The sequence below is a fragment of the Oncorhynchus clarkii genome, chromosome 5 (assembly GCF_045791955.1).
Source record: "Oncorhynchus clarkii lewisi isolate Uvic-CL-2024 chromosome 5, UVic_Ocla_1.0, whole genome shotgun sequence".
Taxonomy (NCBI): domain Eukaryota; kingdom Metazoa; phylum Chordata; class Actinopteri; order Salmoniformes; family Salmonidae; genus Oncorhynchus; species Oncorhynchus clarkii.
This window is the reverse complement of record NC_092151.1, coordinates 47838823-47852967: the sequence shown is the minus strand read 5'-3', so window position 1 is coordinate 47852967 and position 14145 is coordinate 47838823. Positions and strand designations below refer to the sequence as shown.

The window sequence follows — 14145 nt, the reverse complement described above, 5'->3', positions numbered from 1 at the left end:
AAGGCTGGAAATCGTATCATAAAGCTTTTTTTCCAAGAATATGTTCCACTTTGTGGGCTCAGCAACATTGTTCACCCTAAAAAAAAAGCAGTACTTTCTCCCCGTCGGGAAATTGAACCCCGGTCTCCCGCGTGACAGGCGGGGATACTCACCACTATACTAACGAGGAGCAGGTGGTTTGGACCTTTGAAAAAACGTGGAGCATTGGTACTAACCCTAAGTTTGGAATGTTGGGCTTAAACCCTTCTAACAAAAATATATGTAGAGACTGAATGGTTGGAGCTAGGAACTACTATGACCCCGCTATGGAAAGCTGAGACTCTCACAAACACGTACATGTAATCGATTTTGCTCTATACCGCTCACAAGCCACACAATACTAGTTTGCAGGTGAGGCGTTTGTGGGAAATCCCAGGACATTGTCACAAATGCCAAACTCAAGACAGTTGTCACTGACAAGTTGGTTACTCTTTCCCATTTAACAACTAAAGCCTTGCAAAAAGTTAATCACCTCACACACTGGAAATCTGCAATGGATTCACCAAAGTCAACTGAGAATGAGTAAATGTTCAAAGTCTTATTTTTCAAGAGTCAGTTGAGAATTCGACCAAGACCAGAGATTTCTGTTTGCCTGGCAATCTAACACAGATTTCCTCTTCAGGGGTTTGCATACTTGTCGAAATTACATGTTCAAAATTTCCTGCATTGGCCGGGAATCGAACCCGGGCCTCCCGCGTGGCAGGCGAGAATTCTACCACTGAACAACCAATGCCTTGGAAGGCTGAGTTAACCTCAAAGGCTGGAAATCGTATCATAAAGCTTTTTTTCCAAGAATATGTTCCACTTTGTGGGCTCAGCAACATTGTTCACCCTAAAAAAAAAGCAGTACTTTCTCCCCGTCGGGAAATTGAACCCCGGTCTCCCGCGTGACAGGCGGGGATACTCACCACTATACTAACGAGGAGCAGGTGGTTTGGACCTTTGAAAAAACGTGGAGCATTGGTACTAACCCTAAGTTTGGAATGTTGGGCTTAAACCCTTCTAACAAAAATATATGTAGAGACTGAATGGTTGGAGCTAGGAACTACTATGACCCCGCTATGGAAAGCTGAGACTCTCACAAACACGTACATGTAATCGATTTTGCTCTATACCGCTCACAAGCCACACAATACTAGTTTGCAGGTGAGGCGTTTGTGGGAAATCCCAGGACATTGTCACAAATGCCAAACTCAAGACAGTTGTCACTGACAAGTTGGTTACTCTTTCCCATTTAACAACTAAAGCCTTGCAAAAAGTTAATCACCTCACACACTGGAAATCTGCAATGGATTCACCAAAGTCAACTGAGAATGAGTAAATGTTCAAAGTCTTATTTTTCAAGAGTCAGTTGAGAATTCGACCAAGACCAGAGATTTCTGTTTGCCTGGCAATCTAACACAGATTTCCTCTTCAGGGGTTTGCATACTTGTCGAAATTACATGTTCAAAATTTCCTGCATTGGCCGGGAATCGAACCCGGGCCTCCCGCGTGGCAGGCGAGAATTCTACCACTGAACAACCAATGCCTTGGAAGGCTGAGTTAACCTCAAAGGCTGGAAATCGTATCATAAAGCTTTTTTTCCAAGAATATGTTCCACTTTGTGGGCTCAGCAACATTGTTCACCCTAAAAAAAAAGCAGTACTTTCTCCCCGTCGGGAAATTGAACCCCGGTCTCCCGCGTGACAGGCGGGGATACTCACCACTATACTAACGAGGAGCAGGTGGTTTGGACCTTTGAAAAAACGTGGAGCATTGGTACTAACCCTAAGTTTGGAATGTTGGGCTTAAACCCTTCTAACAAAAATATATGTAGAGACTGAATGGTTGGAGCTAGGAACTACTATGACCCCGCTATGGAAAGCTGAGACTCTCACAAACACGTACATGTAATCGATTTTGCTCTATACCGCTCACAAGCCACACAATACTAGTTTGCAGGTGAGGCGTTTGTGGGAAATCCCAGGACATTGTCACAAATGCCAAACTCAAGACAGTTGTCACTGACAAGTTGGTTACTCTTTCCCATTTAACAACTAAAGCCTTGCAAAAAGTTAATCACCTCACACACTGGAAATCTGCAATGGATTCACCAAAGTCAACTGAGAATGAGTAAATGTTCAAAGTCTTATTTTTCAAGAGTCAGTTGAGAATTCGACCAAGACCAGAGATTTCTGTTTGCCTGGCAATCTAACACAGATTTCCTCTTCAGGGGTTTGCATACTTGTCGAAATTACATGTTCAAAATTTCCTGCATTGGCCGGGAATCGAACCCGGGCCTCCCGCGTGGCAGGCGAGAATTCTACCACTGAACAACCAATGCCTTGGAAGGCTGAGTTAACCTCAAAGGCTGGAAATCGTATCATAAAGCTTTTTTTCCAAGAATATGTTCCACTTTGTGGGCTCAGCAACATTGTTCACCCTAAAAAAAAAGCAGTACTTTCTCCCCGTCGGGAAATTGAACCCCGGTCTCCCGCGTGACAGGCGGGGATACTCACCACTATACTAACGAGGAGCAGGTGGTTTGGACCTTTGAAAAAACGTGGAGCATTGGTACTAACCCTAAGTTTGGAATGTTGGGCTTAAACCCTTCTAACAAAAATATATGTAGAGACTGAATGGTTGGAGCTAGGAACTACTATGACCCCGCTATGGAAAGCTGAGACTCTCACAAACACGTACATGTAATCGATTTTGCTCTATACCGCTCACAAGCCACACAATACTAGTTTGCAGGTGAGGCGTTTGTGGGAAATCCCAGGACATTGTCACAAATGCCAAACTCAAGACAGTTGTCACTGACAAGTTGGTTACTCTTTCCCATTTAACAACTAAAGCCTTGCAAAAAGTTAATCACCTCACACACTGGAAATCTGCAATGGATTCACCAAAGTCAACTGAGAATGAGTAAATGTTCAAAGTCTTATTTTTCAAGAGTCAGTTGAGAATTCGACCAAGACCAGAGATTTCTGTTTGCCTGGCAATCTAACACAGATTTCCTCTTCAGGGGTTTGCATACTTGTCGAAATTACATGTTCAAAATTTCCTGCATTGGCCGGGAATCGAACCCGGGCCTCCCGCGTGGCAGGCGAGAATTCTACCACTGAACAACCAATGCCTTGGAAGGCTGAGTTAACCTCAAAGGCTGGAAATCGTATCATAAAGCTTTTTTTCCAAGAATATGTTCCACTTTGTGGGCTCAGCAACATTGTTCACCCTAAAAAAAAAGCAGTACTTTCTCCCCGTCGGGAAATTGAACCCCGGTCTCCCGCGTGACAGGCGGGGATACTCACCACTATACTAACGAGGAGCAGGTGGTTTGGACCTTTGAAAAAACGTGGAGCATTGGTACTAACCCTAAGTTTGGAATGTTGGGCTTAAACCCTTCTAACAAAAATATATGTAGAGACTGAATGGTTGGAGCTAGGAACTACTATGACCCCGCTATGGAAAGCTGAGACTCTCACAAACACGTACATGTAATCGATTTTGCTCTATACCGCTCACAAGCCACACAATACTAGTTTGCAGGTGAGGCGTTTGTGGGAAATCCCAGGACATTGTCACAAATGCCAAACTCAAGACAGTTGTCACTGACAAGTTGGTTACTCTTTCCCATTTAACAACTAAAGCCTTGCAAAAAGTTAATCACCTCACACACTGGAAATCTGCAATGGATTCACCAAAGTCAACTGAGAATGAGTAAATGTTCAAAGTCTTATTTTTCAAGAGTCAGTTGAGAATTCGACCAAGACCAGAGATTTCTGTTTGCCTGGCAATCTAACACAGATTTCCTCTTCAGGGGTTTGCATACTTGTCGAAATTACATGTTCAAAATTTCCTGCATTGGCCGGGAATCGAACCCGGGCCTCCCGCGTGGCAGGCGAGAATTCTACCACTGAACAACCAATGCCTTGGAAGGCTGAGTTAACCTCAAAGGCTGGAAATCGTATCATAAAGCTTTTTTTCCAAGAATATGTTCCACTTTGTGGGCTCAGCAACATTGTTCACCCTAAAAAAAAAGCAGTACTTTCTCCCCGTCGGGAAATTGAACCCCGGTCTCCCGCGTGACAGGCGGGGATACTCACCACTATACTAACGAGGAGCAGGTGGTTTGGACCTTTGAAAAAACGTGGAGCATTGGTACTAACCCTAAGTTTGGAATGTTGGGCTTAAACCCTTCTAACAAAAATATATGTAGAGACTGAATGGTTGGAGCTAGGAACTACTATGACCCCGCTATGGAAAGCTGAGACTCTCACAAACACGTACATGTAATCGATTTTGCTCTATACCGCTCACAAGCCACACAATACTAGTTTGCAGGTGAGGCGTTTGTGGGAAATCCCAGGACATTGTCACAAATGCCAAACTCAAGACAGTTGTCACTGACAAGTTGGTTACTCTTTCCCATTTAACAACTAAAGCCTTGCAAAAAGTTAATCACCTCACACACTGGAAATCTGCAATGGATTCACCAAAGTCTACTGAGAATGAGTAAATGTTCAAAGTCTTATTTTTCAAGAGTCAGTTGAGAATTCGACCAAGACCAGAGATTTCTGTTTGCCTGGCAATCTAACACAGATTTCCTCTTCAGGGGTTTGCATACTTGTCGAAATTACATGTTCAAAATTTCCTGCATTGGCCGGGAATCGAACCCGGGCCTCCCGCGTGGCAGGCGAGAATTCTACCACTGAACAACCAATGCCTTGGAAGGCTGAGTTAACCTCAAAGGCTGGAAATCGTATCATAAAGCTTTTTTTCCAAGAATATGTTCCACTTTGTGGGCTCAGCAACATTGTTCACCCTAAAAAAAAAGCAGTACTTTCTCCCCGTCGGGAAATTGAACCCCGGTCTCCCGCGTGACAGGCGGGGATACTCACCACTATACTAACGAGGAGCAGGTGGTTTGGACCTTTGAAAAAACGTGGAGCATTGGTACTAACCCTAAGTTTGGAATGTTGGGCTTAAACCCTTCTAACAAAAATATATGTAGAGACTGAATGGTTGGAGCTAGGAACTACTATGACCCCGCTATGGAAAGCTGAGACTCTCACAAACACGTACATGTAATCGATTTTGCTCTATACCGCTCACAAGCCACACAATACTAGTTTGCAGGTGAGGCGTTTGTGGGAAATCCCAGGACATTGTCACAAATGCCAAACTCAAGACAGTTGTCACTGACAAGTTGGTTACTCTTTCCCATTTAACAACTAAAGCCTAGCAAAAAGTTAATCACCTCACACACTGGAAATCTGCAATGGATTCACCAAAGTCTACTGAGAATGAGTAAATGTTCAAAGTCTTATTTTTCAAGAGTCAGTTGAGAATTCGACCAAGACCAGAGATTTCTGTTTGCCTGGCAATCTAACACAGATTTCCTCTTCAGGGGTTTGCATACTTGTCGAAATTACATGTTCAAAATTTCCTGCATTGGCCGGGAATCGAACCCGGGCCTCCCGCGTGGCAGGCGAGAATTCTACCACTGAACAACCAATGCCTTGGAAGGCTGAGTTAACCTCAAAGGCTGGAAATCGTATCATAAAGCTTTTTTTCCAAGAATATGTTCCACTTTGTGGGCTCAGCAACATTGTTCACCCTAAAAAAAAAGCAGTACTTTCTCCCCGTCGGGAAATTGAACCCCGGTCTCCCGCGTGACAGGCGGGGATACTCACCACTATACTAACGAGGAGCAGGTGGTTTGGACCTTTGAAAAAACGTGGAGCATTGGTACTAACCCTAAGTTTGGAATGTTGGGCTTAAACCCTTCTAACAAAAATATATGTAGAGACTGAATGGTTGGAGCTAGGAACTACTATGACCCCGCTATGGAAAGCTGAGACTCTCACAAACACGTACATGTAATCGATTTTGCTCTATACCGCTCACAAGCCACACAATACTAGTTTGCAGGTGAGGCGTTTGTGGGAAATCCCAGGACATTGTCACAAATGCCAAACTCAAGACAGTTGTCACTGACAAGTTGGTTACTCTTTCCCATTTAACAACTAAAGCCTAGCAAAAAGTTAATCACCTCACACACTGGAAATCTGCAATGGATTCACCAAAGTCTACTGAGAATGAGTAAATGTTCAAAGTCTTATTTTTCAAGAGTCAGTTGAGAATTCGACCAAGACCAGAGATTTCTGTTTGCCTGGCAATCTAACACAGATTTCCTCTTCAGGGGTTTGCATACTTGTCGAAATTACATGTTCAAAATTTCCTGCATTGGCCGGGAATCGAACCCGGGCCTCCCGCGTGGCAGGCGAGAATTCTACCACTGAACAACCAATGCCTTGGAAGGCTGAGTTAACCTCAAAGGCTGGAAATCGTATCATAAAGCTTTTTTTCCAAGAATATGTTCCACTTTGTGGGCTCAGCAACATTGTTCACCCTAAAAAAAAAGCAGTACTTTCTCCCCGTCGGGAAATTGAACCCCGGTCTCCCGCGTGACAGGCGGGGATACTCACCACTATACTAACGAGGAGCAGGTGGTTTGGACCTTTGAAAAAACGTGGAGCATTGGTACTAACCCTAAGTTTGGAATGTTGGGCTTAAACCCTTCTAACAAAAATATATGTAGAGACTGAATGGTTGGAGCTAGGAACTACTATGACCCCGCTATGGAAAGCTGAGACTCTCACAAACACGTACATGTAATCGATTTTGCTCTATACCGCTCACAAGCCACACAATACTAGTTTGCAGGTGAGGCGTTTGTGGGAAATCCCAGGACATTGTCACAAATGCCAAACTCAAGACAGTTGTCACTGACAAGTTGGTTACTCTTTCCCATTTAACAACTAAAGCCTAGCAAAAAGTTAATCACCTCACACACTGGAAATCTGCAATGGATTCACCAAAGTCTACTGAGAATGAGTAAATGTTCAAAGTCTTATTTTTCAAGAGTCAGTTGAGAATTCGACCAAGACCAGAGATTTCTGTTTGCCTGGCAATCTAACACAGATTTCCTCTTCAGGGGTTTGCATACTTGTCGAAATTACATGTTCAAAATTTCCTGCATTGGCCGGGAATCGAACCCGGGCCTCCCGCGTGGCAGGCGAGAATTCTACCACTGAACAACCAATGCCTTGGAAGGCTGAGTTAACCTCAAAGGCTGGAAATCGTATCATAAAGCTTTTTTTCCAAGAATATGTTCCACTTTGTGGGCTCAGCAACATTGTTCACCCTAAAAAAAAAGCAGTACTTTCTCCCCGTCGGGAAATTGAACCCCGGTCTCCCGCGTGACAGGCGGGGATACTCACCACTATACTAACGAGGAGCAGGTGGTTTGGACCTTTGAAAAAACGTGGAGCATTGGTACTAACCCTAAGTTTGGAATGTTGGGCTTAAACCCTTCTAACAAAAATATATGTAGAGACTGAATGGTTGGAGCTAGGAACTACTATGACCCCGCTATGGAAAGCTGAGACTCTCACAAACACGTACATGTAATCGATTTTGCTCTATACCGCTCACAAGCCACACAATACTAGTTTGCAGGTGAGGCGTTTGTGGGAAATCCCAGGACATTGTCACAAATGCCAAACTCAAGACAGTTGTCACTGACAAGTTGGTTACTCTTTCCCATTTAACAACTAAAGCCTAGCAAAAAGTTAATCACCTCACACACTGGAAATCTGCAATGGATTCACCAAAGTCTACTGAGAATGAGTAAATGTTCAAAGTCTTATTTTTCAAGAGTCAGTTGAGAATTCGACCAAGACCAGAGATTTCTGTTTGCCTGGCAATCTAACACAGATTTCCTCTTCAGGGGTTTGCATACTTGTCGAAATTACATGTTCAAAATTTCCTGCATTGGCCGGGAATCGAACCCGGGCCTCCCGCGTGGCAGGCGAGAATTCTACCACTGAACAACCAATGCCTTGGAAGGCTGAGTTAACCTCAAAGGCTGGAAATCGTATCATAAAGCTTTTTTTCCAAGAATATGTTCCACTTTGTGGGCTCAGCAACATTGTTCACCCTAAAAAAAAAGCAGTACTTTCTCCCCGTCGGGAAATTGAACCCCGGTCTCCCGCGTGACAGGCGGGGATACTCACCACTATACTAACGAGGAGCAGGTGGTTTGGACCTTTGAAAAAACGTGGAGCATTGGTACTAACCCTAAGTTTGGAATGTTGGGCTTAAACCCTTCTAACAAAAATATATGTAGAGACTGAATGGTTGGAGCTAGGAACTACTATGACCCCGCTATGGAAAGCTGAGACTCTCACAAACACGTACATGTAATCGATTTTGCTCTATACCGCTCACAAGCCACACAATACTAGTTTGCAGGTGAGGCGTTTGTGGGAAATCCCAGGACATTGTCACAAATGCCAAACTCAAGACAGTTGTCACTGACAAGTTGGTTACTCTTTCCCATTTAACAACTAAAGCCTAGCAAAAAGTTAATCACCTCACACACTGGAAATCTGCAATGGATTCACCAAAGTCTACTGAGAATGAGTAAATGTTCAAAGTCTTATTTTTCAAGAGTCAGTTGAGAATTCGACCAAGACCAGAGATTTCTGTTTGCCTGGCAATCTAACACAGATTTCCTCTTCAGGGGTTTGCATACTTGTCGAAATTACATGTTCAAAATTTCCTGCATTGGCCGGGAATCGAACCCGGGCCTCCCGCGTGGCAGGCGAGAATTCTACCACTGAACAACCAATGCCTTGGAAGGCTGAGTTAACCTCAAAGGCTGGAAATCGTATCATAAAGCTTTTTTTCCAAGAATATGTTCCACTTTGTGGGCTCAGCAACATTGTTCACCCTAAAAAAAAAGCAGTACTTTCTCCCCGTCGGGAAATTGAACCCCGGTCTCCCGCGTGACAGGCGGGGATACTCACCACTATACTAACGAGGAGCAGGTGGTTTGGACCTTTGAAAAAACGTGGAGCATTGGTACTAACCCTAAGTTTGGAATGTTGGGCTTAAACCCTTCTAACAAAAATATATGTAGAGACTGAATGGTTGGAGCTAGGAACTACTATGACCCCGCTATGGAAAGCTGAGACTCTCACAAACACGTACATGTAATCGATTTTGCTCTATACCGCTCACAAGCCACACAATACTAGTTTGCAGGTGAGGCGTTTGTGGGAAATCCCAGGACATTGTCACAAATGCCAAACTCAAGACAGTTGTCACTGACAAGTTGGTTACTCTTTCCCATTTAACAACTAAAGCCTAGCAAAAAGTTAATCACCTCACACACTGGAAATCTGCAATGGATTCACCAAAGTCTACTGAGAATGAGTAAATGTTCAAAGTCTTATTTTTCAAGAGTCAGTTGAGAATTCGACCAAGACCAGAGATTTCTGTTTGCCTGGCAATCTAACACAGATTTCCTCTTCAGGGGTTTGCATACTTGTCGAAATTACATGTTCAAAATTTCCTGCATTGGCCGGGAATCGAACCCGGGCCTCCCGCGTGGCAGGCGAGAATTCTACCACTGAACAACCAATGCCTTGGAAGGCTGAGTTAACCTCAAAGGCTGGAAATCGTATCATAAAGCTTTTTTTCCAAGAATATGTTCCACTTTGTGGGCTCAGCAACATTGTTCACCCTAAAAAAAAAGCAGTACTTTCTCCCCGTCGGGAAATTGAACCCCGGTCTCCCGCGTGACAGGCGGGGATACTCACCACTATACTAACGAGGAGCAGGTGGTTTGGACCTTTGAAAAAACGTGGAGCATTGGTACTAACCCTAAGTTTGGAATGTTGGGCTTAAACCCTTCTAACAAAAATATATGTAGAGACTGAATGGTTGGAGCTAGGAACTACTATGACCCCGCTATGGAAAGCTGAGACTCTCACAAACACGTACATGTAATCGATTTTGCTCTATACCGCTCACAAGCCACACAATACTAGTTTGCAGGTGAGGCGTTTGTGGGAAATCCCAGGACATTGTCACAAATGCCAAACTCAAGACAGTTGTCACTGACAAGTTGGTTACTCTTTCCCATTTAACAACTAAAGCCTAGCAAAAAGTTAATCACCTCACACACTGGAAATCTGCAATGGATTCACCAAAGTCTACTGAGAATGAGTAAATGTTCAAAGTCTTATTTTTCAAGAGTCAGTTGAGAATTCGACCAAGACCAGAGATTTCTGTTTGCCTGGCAATCTAACACAGATTTCCTCTTCAGGGGTTTGCATACTTGTCGAAATTACATGTTCAAAATTTCCTGCATTGGCCGGGAATCGAACCCGGGCCTCCCGCGTGGCAGGCGAGAATTCTACCACTGAACAACCAATGCCTTGGAAGGCTGAGTTAACCTCAAAGGCTGGAAATCGTATCATAAAGCTTTTTTTCCAAGAATATGTTCCACTTTGTGGGCTCAGCAACATTGTTCACCCTAAAAAAAAAGCAGTACTTTCTCCCCGTCGGGAAATTGAACCCCGGTCTCCCGCGTGACAGGCGGGGATACTCACCACTATACTAACGAGGAGCAGGTGGTTTGGACCTTTGAAAAAACGTGGAGCATTGGTACTAACCCTAAGTTTGGAATGTTGGGCTTAAACCCTTCTAACAAAAATATATGTAGAGACTGAATGGTTGGAGCTAGGAACTACTATGACCCCGCTATGGAAAGCTGAGACTCTCACAAACACGTACATGTAATCGATTTTGCTCTATACCGCTCACAAGCCACACAATACTAGTTTGCAGGTGAGGCGTTTGTGGGAAATCCCAGGACATTGTCACAAATGCCAAACTCAAGACAGTTGTCACTGACAAGTTGGTTACTCTTTCCCATTTAACAACTAAAGCCTAGCAAAAAGTTAATCACCTCACACACTGGAAATCTGCAATGGATTCACCAAAGTCTACTGAGAATGAGTAAATGTTCAAAGTCTTATTTTTCAAGAGTCAGTTGAGAATTCGACCAAGACCAGAGATTTCTGTTTGCCTGGCAATCTAACACAGATTTCCTCTTCAGGGGTTTGCATACTTGTCGAAATTACATGTTCAAAATTTCCTGCATTGGCCGGGAATCGAACCCGGGCCTCCCGCGTGGCAGGCGAGAATTCTACCACTGAACAACCAATGCCTTGGAAGGCTGAGTTAACCTCAAAGGCTGGAAATCGTATCATAAAGCTTTTTTTCCAAGAATATGTTCCACTTTGTGGGCTCAGCAACATTGTTCACCCTAAAAAAAAAGCAGTACTTTCTCCCCGTCGGGAAATTGAACCCCGGTCTCCCGCGTGACAGGCGGGGATACTCACCACTATACTAACGAGGAGCAGGTGGTTTGGACCTTTGAAAAAACGTGGAGCATTGGTACTAACCCTAAGTTTGGAATGTTGGGCTTAAACCCTTCTAACAAAAATATATGTAGAGACTGAATGGTTGGAGCTAGGAACTACTATGACCCCGCTATGGAAAGCTGAGACTCTCACAAACACGTACATGTAATCGATTTTGCTCTATACCGCTCACAAGCCACACAATACTAGTTTGCAGGTGAGGCGTTTGTGGGAAATCCCAGGACATTGTCACAAATGCCAAACTCAAGACAGTTGTCACTGACAAGTTGGTTACTCTTTCCCATTTAACAACTAAAGCCTAGCAAAAAGTTAATCACCTCACACACTGGAAATCTGCAATGGATTCACCAAAGTCTACTGAGAATGAGTAAATGTTCAAAGTCTTATTTTTCAAGAGTCAGTTGAGAATTCGACCAAGACCAGAGATTTCTGTTTGCCTGGCAATCTAACACAGATTTCCTCTTCAGGGGTTTGCATACTTGTCGAAATTACATGTTCAAAATTTCCTGCATTGGCCGGGAATCGAACCCGGGCCTCCCGCGTGGCAGGCGAGAATTCTACCACTGAACAACCAATGCCTTGGAAGGCTGAGTTAACCTCAAAGGCTGGAAATCGTATCATAAAGCTTTTTTTCCAAGAATATGTTCCACTTTGTGGGCTCAGCAACATTGTTCACCCTAAAAAAAAAGCAGTACTTTCTCCCCGTCGGGAAATTGAACCCCGGTCTCCCGCGTGACAGGCGGGGATACTCACCACTATACTAACGAGGAGCAGGTGGTTTGGACCTTTGAAAAAACGTGGAGCATTGGTACTAACCCTAAGTTTGGAATGTTGGGCTTAAACCCTTCTAACAAAAATATATGTAGAGACTGAATGGTTGGAGCTAGGAACTACTATGACCCCGCTATGGAAAGCTGAGACTCTCACAAACACGTACATGTAATCGATTTTGCTCTATACCGCTCACAAGCCACACAATACTAGTTTGCAGGTGAGGCGTTTGTGGGAAATCCCAGGACATTGTCACAAATGCCAAACTCAAGACAGTTGTCACTGACAAGTTGGTTACTCTTTCCCATTTAACAACTAAAGCCTAGCAAAAAGTTAATCACCTCACACACTGGAAATCTGCAATGGATTCACCAAAGTCTACTGAGAATGAGTAAATGTTCAAAGTCTTATTTTTCAAGAGTCAGTTGAGAATTCGACCAAGACCAGAGATTTCTGTTTGCCTGGCAATCTAACACAGATTTCCTCTTCAGGGGTTTGCATACTTGTCGAAATTACATGTTCAAAATTTCCTGCATTGGCCGGGAATCGAACCCGGGCCTCCCGCGTGGCAGGCGAGAATTCTACCACTGAACAACCAATGCCTTGGAAGGCTGAGTTAACCTCAAAGGCTGGAAATCGTATCATAAAGCTTTTTTTCCAAGAATATGTTCCACTTTGTGGGCTCAGCAACATTGTTCACCCTAAAAAAAAAGCAGTACTTTCTCCCCGTCGGGAAATTGAACCCCGGTCTCCCGCGTGACAGGCGGGGATACTCACCACTATACTAACGAGGAGCAGGTGGTTTGGACCTTTGAAAAAACGTGGAGCATTGGTACTAACCCTAAGTTTGGAATGTTGGGCTTAAACCCTTCTAACAAAAATATATGTAGAGACTGAATGGTTGGAGCTAGGAACTACTATGACCCCGCTATGGAAAGCTGAGACTCTCACAAACACGTACATGTAATCGATTTTGCTCTATACCGCTCACAAGCCACACAATACTAGTTTGCAGGTGAGGCGTTTGTGGGAAATCCCAGGACATTGTCACAAATGCCAAACTCAAGACAGTTGTCACTGACAAGTTGGTTACTCTTTCCCATTTAACAACTAAAGCCTAGCAAAAAGTTAATCACCTCACACACTGGAAATCTGCAATGGATTCACCAAAGTCTACTGAGAATGAGTAAATGTTCAAAGTCTTATTTTTCAAGAGTCAGTTGAGAATTCGACCAAGACCAGAGATTTCTGTTTGCCTGGCAATCTAACACAGATTTCCTCTTCAGGGGTTTGCATACTTGTCGAAATTACATGTTCAAAATTTCCTGCATTGGCCGGGAATCGAACCCGGGCCTCCCGCGTGGCAGGCGAGAATTCTACCACTGAACAACCAATGCCTTGGAAGGCTGAGTTAACCTCAAAGGCTGGAAATCGTATCATAAAGCTTTTTTTCCAAGAATATGTTCCACTTTGTGGGCTCAGCAACATTGTTCACCCTAAAAAAAAAGCAGTACTTTCTCCCCGTCGGGAAATTGAACCCCGGTCTCCCGCGTGACAGGCGGGGATACTCACCACTATACTAACGAGGAGCAGGTGGTTTGGACCTTTGAAAAAACGTGGAGCATTGGTACTAACCCTAAGTTTGGAATGTTGGGCTTAAACCCTTCTAACAAAAATATATGTAGAGACTGAATGGTTGGAGCTAGGAACTACTATGACCCCGCTATGGAAAGCTGAGACTCTCACAAACACGTACATGTAATCGATTTTGCTCTATACCGCTCACAAGCCACACAATACTAGTTTGCAGGTGAGGCGTTTGTGGGAAATCCCAGGACATTGTCACAAATGCCAAACTCAAGACAGTTGTCACTGACAAGTTGGTTACTCTTTCCCATTTAACAACTAAAGCCTAGCAAAAAGTTAATCACCTCACACACTGGAAATCTGCAATGGATTCACCAAAGTCTACTGAGAATGAGTAAATGTTCAAAGTCTTATTTTTCAAGAGTCAGTTGAGAATTCGACCAAGACCAGAGATTTCTGTTTG

The 14145-nt window shown here is 43.8% G+C and overlaps 35 non-coding genes across 35 annotated transcripts; all 35 read right to left on the bottom strand.

Moving 5' to 3' along the window:
* Positions 1-97: 97 nt before the first annotated feature.
* On the bottom strand, positions 98-169 carry trnad-guc (transfer RNA aspartic acid (anticodon GUC)). Its single transcript has one exon. It is a non-coding gene; the product is annotated as a tRNA-Asp (tRNA).
* Positions 170-701: 532 nt separating this feature from the next.
* Positions 702-772, bottom strand: trnag-gcc (transfer RNA glycine (anticodon GCC)). Its single transcript has one exon. It is a non-coding gene; the product is annotated as a tRNA-Gly (tRNA).
* Positions 773-892: 120 nt separating this feature from the next.
* Positions 893-964, bottom strand: trnad-guc (transfer RNA aspartic acid (anticodon GUC)). The gene has a single exon. It is a non-coding gene; the product is annotated as a tRNA-Asp (tRNA).
* A 532-nt stretch (positions 965-1496) lies between these two features.
* On the bottom strand, positions 1497-1567 carry trnag-gcc (transfer RNA glycine (anticodon GCC)). Its single transcript has one exon. It is a non-coding gene; the product is annotated as a tRNA-Gly (tRNA).
* A 120-nt stretch (positions 1568-1687) lies between these two features.
* trnad-guc (transfer RNA aspartic acid (anticodon GUC)) lies at positions 1688-1759 on the bottom strand. Its single transcript has one exon. It is a non-coding gene; the product is annotated as a tRNA-Asp (tRNA).
* A 532-nt stretch (positions 1760-2291) lies between these two features.
* On the bottom strand, positions 2292-2362 carry trnag-gcc (transfer RNA glycine (anticodon GCC)). The gene has a single exon. It is a non-coding gene; the product is annotated as a tRNA-Gly (tRNA).
* A 120-nt stretch (positions 2363-2482) lies between these two features.
* Positions 2483-2554, bottom strand: trnad-guc (transfer RNA aspartic acid (anticodon GUC)). Its single transcript has one exon. It is a non-coding gene; the product is annotated as a tRNA-Asp (tRNA).
* Positions 2555-3086: 532 nt separating this feature from the next.
* trnag-gcc (transfer RNA glycine (anticodon GCC)) lies at positions 3087-3157 on the bottom strand. The gene has a single exon. It is a non-coding gene; the product is annotated as a tRNA-Gly (tRNA).
* A 120-nt stretch (positions 3158-3277) lies between these two features.
* Positions 3278-3349, bottom strand: trnad-guc (transfer RNA aspartic acid (anticodon GUC)). The gene has a single exon. It is a non-coding gene; the product is annotated as a tRNA-Asp (tRNA).
* Positions 3350-3881: 532 nt separating this feature from the next.
* trnag-gcc (transfer RNA glycine (anticodon GCC)) lies at positions 3882-3952 on the bottom strand. The gene has a single exon. It is a non-coding gene; the product is annotated as a tRNA-Gly (tRNA).
* Positions 3953-4072: 120 nt separating this feature from the next.
* trnad-guc (transfer RNA aspartic acid (anticodon GUC)) lies at positions 4073-4144 on the bottom strand. Its single transcript has one exon. It is a non-coding gene; the product is annotated as a tRNA-Asp (tRNA).
* A 532-nt stretch (positions 4145-4676) lies between these two features.
* On the bottom strand, positions 4677-4747 carry trnag-gcc (transfer RNA glycine (anticodon GCC)). The gene has a single exon. It is a non-coding gene; the product is annotated as a tRNA-Gly (tRNA).
* Positions 4748-4867: 120 nt separating this feature from the next.
* trnad-guc (transfer RNA aspartic acid (anticodon GUC)) lies at positions 4868-4939 on the bottom strand. The gene has a single exon. It is a non-coding gene; the product is annotated as a tRNA-Asp (tRNA).
* A 532-nt stretch (positions 4940-5471) lies between these two features.
* Positions 5472-5542, bottom strand: trnag-gcc (transfer RNA glycine (anticodon GCC)). The gene has a single exon. It is a non-coding gene; the product is annotated as a tRNA-Gly (tRNA).
* A 120-nt stretch (positions 5543-5662) lies between these two features.
* On the bottom strand, positions 5663-5734 carry trnad-guc (transfer RNA aspartic acid (anticodon GUC)). Its single transcript has one exon. It is a non-coding gene; the product is annotated as a tRNA-Asp (tRNA).
* A 532-nt stretch (positions 5735-6266) lies between these two features.
* Positions 6267-6337, bottom strand: trnag-gcc (transfer RNA glycine (anticodon GCC)). Its single transcript has one exon. It is a non-coding gene; the product is annotated as a tRNA-Gly (tRNA).
* Positions 6338-6457: 120 nt separating this feature from the next.
* trnad-guc (transfer RNA aspartic acid (anticodon GUC)) lies at positions 6458-6529 on the bottom strand. The gene has a single exon. It is a non-coding gene; the product is annotated as a tRNA-Asp (tRNA).
* Positions 6530-7061: 532 nt separating this feature from the next.
* On the bottom strand, positions 7062-7132 carry trnag-gcc (transfer RNA glycine (anticodon GCC)). Its single transcript has one exon. It is a non-coding gene; the product is annotated as a tRNA-Gly (tRNA).
* A 120-nt stretch (positions 7133-7252) lies between these two features.
* On the bottom strand, positions 7253-7324 carry trnad-guc (transfer RNA aspartic acid (anticodon GUC)). The gene has a single exon. It is a non-coding gene; the product is annotated as a tRNA-Asp (tRNA).
* Positions 7325-7856: 532 nt separating this feature from the next.
* Positions 7857-7927, bottom strand: trnag-gcc (transfer RNA glycine (anticodon GCC)). The gene has a single exon. It is a non-coding gene; the product is annotated as a tRNA-Gly (tRNA).
* A 120-nt stretch (positions 7928-8047) lies between these two features.
* On the bottom strand, positions 8048-8119 carry trnad-guc (transfer RNA aspartic acid (anticodon GUC)). Its single transcript has one exon. It is a non-coding gene; the product is annotated as a tRNA-Asp (tRNA).
* A 532-nt stretch (positions 8120-8651) lies between these two features.
* trnag-gcc (transfer RNA glycine (anticodon GCC)) lies at positions 8652-8722 on the bottom strand. The gene has a single exon. It is a non-coding gene; the product is annotated as a tRNA-Gly (tRNA).
* A 120-nt stretch (positions 8723-8842) lies between these two features.
* Positions 8843-8914, bottom strand: trnad-guc (transfer RNA aspartic acid (anticodon GUC)). The gene has a single exon. It is a non-coding gene; the product is annotated as a tRNA-Asp (tRNA).
* Positions 8915-9446: 532 nt separating this feature from the next.
* trnag-gcc (transfer RNA glycine (anticodon GCC)) lies at positions 9447-9517 on the bottom strand. Its single transcript has one exon. It is a non-coding gene; the product is annotated as a tRNA-Gly (tRNA).
* A 120-nt stretch (positions 9518-9637) lies between these two features.
* trnad-guc (transfer RNA aspartic acid (anticodon GUC)) lies at positions 9638-9709 on the bottom strand. Its single transcript has one exon. It is a non-coding gene; the product is annotated as a tRNA-Asp (tRNA).
* Positions 9710-10241: 532 nt separating this feature from the next.
* trnag-gcc (transfer RNA glycine (anticodon GCC)) lies at positions 10242-10312 on the bottom strand. The gene has a single exon. It is a non-coding gene; the product is annotated as a tRNA-Gly (tRNA).
* Positions 10313-10432: 120 nt separating this feature from the next.
* Positions 10433-10504, bottom strand: trnad-guc (transfer RNA aspartic acid (anticodon GUC)). The gene has a single exon. It is a non-coding gene; the product is annotated as a tRNA-Asp (tRNA).
* Positions 10505-11036: 532 nt separating this feature from the next.
* trnag-gcc (transfer RNA glycine (anticodon GCC)) lies at positions 11037-11107 on the bottom strand. Its single transcript has one exon. It is a non-coding gene; the product is annotated as a tRNA-Gly (tRNA).
* A 120-nt stretch (positions 11108-11227) lies between these two features.
* trnad-guc (transfer RNA aspartic acid (anticodon GUC)) lies at positions 11228-11299 on the bottom strand. The gene has a single exon. It is a non-coding gene; the product is annotated as a tRNA-Asp (tRNA).
* Positions 11300-11831: 532 nt separating this feature from the next.
* Positions 11832-11902, bottom strand: trnag-gcc (transfer RNA glycine (anticodon GCC)). The gene has a single exon. It is a non-coding gene; the product is annotated as a tRNA-Gly (tRNA).
* A 120-nt stretch (positions 11903-12022) lies between these two features.
* trnad-guc (transfer RNA aspartic acid (anticodon GUC)) lies at positions 12023-12094 on the bottom strand. The gene has a single exon. It is a non-coding gene; the product is annotated as a tRNA-Asp (tRNA).
* Positions 12095-12626: 532 nt separating this feature from the next.
* On the bottom strand, positions 12627-12697 carry trnag-gcc (transfer RNA glycine (anticodon GCC)). The gene has a single exon. It is a non-coding gene; the product is annotated as a tRNA-Gly (tRNA).
* A 120-nt stretch (positions 12698-12817) lies between these two features.
* On the bottom strand, positions 12818-12889 carry trnad-guc (transfer RNA aspartic acid (anticodon GUC)). Its single transcript has one exon. It is a non-coding gene; the product is annotated as a tRNA-Asp (tRNA).
* Positions 12890-13421: 532 nt separating this feature from the next.
* Positions 13422-13492, bottom strand: trnag-gcc (transfer RNA glycine (anticodon GCC)). Its single transcript has one exon. It is a non-coding gene; the product is annotated as a tRNA-Gly (tRNA).
* A 120-nt stretch (positions 13493-13612) lies between these two features.
* On the bottom strand, positions 13613-13684 carry trnad-guc (transfer RNA aspartic acid (anticodon GUC)). Its single transcript has one exon. It is a non-coding gene; the product is annotated as a tRNA-Asp (tRNA).
* Positions 13685-14145: the final 461 nt, after the last annotated feature.